Raw genomic sequence first — 4,868 nt, 5'->3', positions numbered from 1 at the left:
GGGAAAATCCCGAGACGAGGTGGATGGATTAGGTGTGTTGACTAGAGGAGTTACCACATATATAGTTATTCAATATAGAACGGGGTGGCATATCACGCGGATATAGTTGAATGGTAAAATATCTCCTTGCCAAGGAGAGGACGCGGGTTCGATTCCCGCTATCCGCCGACCCGACTTTCTTGCCCCGCTTCCACCCCCGGCAGTAGCCCCCGGGATAGTTCAGACCGGTGGAGAGAATATTTTTGAGCTTCAGGAGTGAGATATTCCCAATTGAGGAAGTCATAACCGAGTGATTTGAGGCGTAGATTTCCAATCTGGGTTTTCCCTCGAGGGGAAACAGAACATTGAATGAACCAAAAGCAATGGAGAAGCCTATATACTTACTGATGCTGCTGGTAATTACCAATTATTATTGGGATACATAAGTTCATCGGTGAAAGAAATAATCGTCCATGGAAATATGGATTGGGTGAAGCTTTTCAACTGCCTCACTTCACTTCGGAGAATTGCAAGGTTTAAGTCTCAGCGTTACCTCTATGCCGTGTTCGACTTCCTACACATCTAGGAAGCAGTCGACCTAGAGGTTGTGGGAGATGCCACATGCGGTTCCGCATATAGGTATGCATCGAGCGGGATTTTGCGATAAGGATTCGGAGAGGTATTCCAATTCCCCATCCATTGGATGTTGTATTCGGGGGGGATTCGGGAGAATCAGATTGACGATTTATAGATAATCTCTTATTATCTGAAGAGTGATTGGGCCCCCATCGTCTAGAGGCCTAGGACACCTCTCTTTCAAGGAGGCGACGGGGATTCGAATTCCCCTGGGGGTACTTATACTCATCTCGCAGAAGCACTACGGACGTTATGGCTTCTCTTGCCCTCGTACCTTCTCAGGGTGGCGGGAGGGGCCCAGATTGAAAACATCAATAAACTCCTTTCATTTACACTTCCGAGACCGATTCTGTTTTCAAGTACTTCCAAGCCCGGTCTAAATCTATGGGTCGATGCCCGAGTGGCTAATGGGGACGGACTGTAAATCCGCTGGCAACGCCTACGCTGGTTCGAATCCAGCTCGACCCAGAAACCGCGGAGTTACTTCATTATAATTTGTATATCTCGACTGAGTTATTTGAAATGACTCAATAAAATGTAGCGGGATTGACGGGTCTCGAACCCGCAACTTCCGCCTTGACAGGGCGGTGCTCTAACCGATTGAACTACAATCCCAGCAATTAATTAAAGTCTATGTACTGGGTGCTTAGGAGTCAATGCTCTATCTCCCCATCCACGGTGAATCCGACAAACCATTTTTACTCGAATCCCGTTTCGGATATACAGATGCAGGAGATATTAACCCCGAAAGCCCCAATTGTCTTGATTCTTCGAGGAGACGAGACATCCGCCTCGCGCCAGTTCCACATGCCCGCGCTTACTATGGATATTCACTACGAGTATTCAAATGAGCTTATTTGCGGGGCTAATCTCTAGCCACGTCAACCCATAGGCGAGAGAGGGAAGGGGAGGAGGGGAAATTATTCCAGTCATTGATTTTTCCATCCATAGATTCCCACCCACAGTGCTTCTAGATTCGTTTGCTGCCACAGAAAGATGCGGTGACTAACCCCTCTTCTCTGTCTCAGTAAGAATATAAAAAAGGGGGGGGCAAGTTCTTGCCGAAGAAGCGTAAACAATCGACTACTCTTAAAATTTTCTTTCGTGATATACTATGTAATTGATATCAGAGATTTGACCAGACCGAGTTAATTTTTTTCTATCCCGATTATCAGATCCACTCTAGTAGAGTTGGATGACTCACAATATCACGATAAAGTTCAGGAGTCTCTCCTAATGGGGTCACTCAAGTTACTCCTCAAATCAATTTGAACCACTAATATGGAAGTAAATATCCTCGCATTCATAGCTACTGCACTCTTTATTCCAATACCTACAGCTTTTCTACCTATTCCTTACATTCAAACGGCTGCTCAGAACAATTAATCCGAGAACCTGGTCTATTGTTTCGCCGCGGATGGTAGTAAGTAGATAAGGGAAGGTTGAATATACGTCCCGGGGTAGGGGATGAAATAGGATGCTACTCCGCGTGAAGTAGCAACTCGGTTGCCAGTAAACTACTAATTTTTACTCCCCCAATTTGAATTCCACAGTCCCATCCCAATTAAAATCTGGATAGATAGATGATCTACATAGATAGACCCATCTATCTATCGATCGGGAGGTCCATCTCACTCATCCTTTTTATTATGATTTCCATGGAACCAGGTCCCGGTGCAATAGTCGGAATCGGGCTAGTAGTGATAGGTGTATTCCTGTATGTCTCCGCAAAGAGGGAACCTAATGTATCTAGAGGTGTGGTCCCAAATGTACCCGTGCAACATCTCTGCGATTTTCAGCATATCTCTACCCGGGGGATGTGAAACTTGAACTGGTGTCGGTAGTAATGAATCCCAATAGGAATCAATCCATGACTAAACTGATTCAATAGTTTCTCCATACTTCGAAAACTAGGGGGGGGGAGGGGATTGGCGGGTTCCAATATCTCTCTCCCCTGTGATATCTTTGGTTCTAGCCTCCCCCCTCTGGAGGGGAGATCTATATGTACATATGGATTTATGGGTAACCAATGGAGTCAGACATGAGTCTAAAGATCCTATTTTTACGGAACGGGGTGGATCGGGTGCATAAAGAACAAACCGGATTGAAATTTGAAACGTGGAGAGATTTTTCTATCTATCCATTGATTCGGATATATCAAGATTATCTATCTATTTCCCGATTCAATCCGGTGAAAGAGGATCCGGGAAGTTCGACAGAAGAAACTGACGTGGATGAGAAGTGAGAGATAACACCTCGCTCCAACTACTGGTCCTGCTTAAGCCACAACGAAATGAAAAAATCACCCATGGTTTTTTGGGGGGGGGGGGGCGCATTACCCAATCCATAGATTCCCAACCTATCCCGATACTACGACTTTTTCCTTTCCTCCATTGGATTATTATGCGGAGGAATTCTTATCTTTCAAGGTTGGCGCTTAGATCCGATTCTACTATTATCTGAAATACTTTTAAGTGGAACTGCAATATTTCCTATTGCTGAAAATTTATATCTACGTAGAGAAGAGATCGAGGCATTTGATGAATCTAACCAGCGGATATCCAATAGGGGTCGTTTGGAAACTACCTGGTTGACTCCCCCTCCCGGGAGAGAAGATTCCTACAGAGAGTTGAGATTGGGGGGGGGGGGTGAATTCTCCCATAAATGGAAGGGAATTAGTTATACCATATGTGTTTCCTACGAAGAAGCAAGAGATTCTAGAGGGGGTCGAATCGTTGGGCCCCACCCCAACGATTCACATCTCCCGGATTCTACTATACTAGGAGGAGTAGTGTAAAATTACTCACTGCGATCCACTTCTTCCCCGAACCACAGGTGAAAGAGAGAATGTAGGAGTCACCATCGGAGCAGCCCAAGCAATACTAACCATATCCGTGGTCGTAATTCCTATCCCTTCAATTCAATTCTATTGAATTCCTTTTCCTCCAACTACTGGGTGCTTATATGGATGAACCCGAATCGAAGTCAGTAACATATCGTACATGGGAATCAATTTCTGTTTCATATGATACCCGAGTGGGAGGAGGTAATAAGAGTGCGGATCCGTCCACCAATATATTTTATAATGTTACCAAGTCCCAATCCCCGAGGGGTTGTCAATCCATATAATTTACTCCTCGATTCCTGATACACTAAGATCAGGATTGCCTATCCGTGGCATATCCGGATACATCTAGCGTGATAGGCCATAATATACTATGGAGCATCTCGATTTGTGTCCGGGTCTGGCGCGGTAGTCAATCCCGAAATCGTCGAAATTATTGATACTGGCACAACAAGGCGACACCCAGATTCGAACTGGGGGATGAAGGATTTGCAGTCCTTTGTCTTACCACTTGACTATATCGCCCTTCTTTCACCTGCATCGAGGCACATGATTGATAGATGGGGGACTCGATATTAAGTATACCACTGAATGGGAATATTAGCAAGCTGCTCATTTTTCTGTATCGGATTGAGCTCGTAAGTATGTCGGATACTAGAAACCTTTTCTCCCCATCCAATCAATTTGATGGGTTAGGAAACCTTGCTGCCCACCCCCCCCACTTCCACACACATCCTTTTTATACTATGCATCCCCAGGCAGCCAACACCAATTTTTCCCTAGATTGCTCCACTATCCTCTGACTTACTCGGATCCCTACTGCCCACCCCCTGGTCTTGTTTTCCCTCCTAACACTCTTGGAAATATCTAACGGATCCTTCACGCTCCCCACCCCCCAGAAATGGTTCGCATAGATACCGGGTTCTACTTCGAAAAGTTTTTCCCTTCCTTGTCAATTTCACCCTCCCCACATTGATATTGACACTCCGTGGCAACAGCAGGTAGATATTATTAGGTCGTCCACCTTTAGGGATAGATTCTCGAATCTCAATAGTTCTTCTGATCCACCTCGGGTTGGGGGGGGAGGGGTAAACCAACGATTTGACACAATGGATTGATTTTCAGTAGTATGTGAAGTGATATTCCCCGTATCAATGTTTACCGGATTGCTGTTCCACGAATCGATACTTCACGGCGCAAAAACTGGTTCTTCGCGGTAGTTGCTTCGCAGCGAGAATCGCAACAACTGCGCCAATTGTATCAATTATGCTGACGTTAATGCCTCCAGCGTCTTCTGGAGATCCAGCGAAGTGAATCTGTCTAACTAGGCACCTAGAATCTTTGTGATTTCGTGTCGAGAATCCCCATTCTCGTTGTGTCTCACCTTACCCCCACTCACCATATCGGT

Source organism: Dipteris shenzhenensis, unplaced genomic scaffold (assembly GCF_047967505.1).
Source record: "Dipteris shenzhenensis isolate YYH24624 ecotype China unplaced genomic scaffold, Dip_SZ_1.0 scaf0342, whole genome shotgun sequence".
In the NCBI taxonomy this organism is placed as follows: domain Eukaryota; kingdom Viridiplantae; phylum Streptophyta; class Polypodiopsida; order Gleicheniales; family Dipteridaceae; genus Dipteris; species Dipteris shenzhenensis.
The sequence above is the reverse complement of the archived record's forward strand: the minus strand, read 5'-3'. Positions refer to the sequence as shown.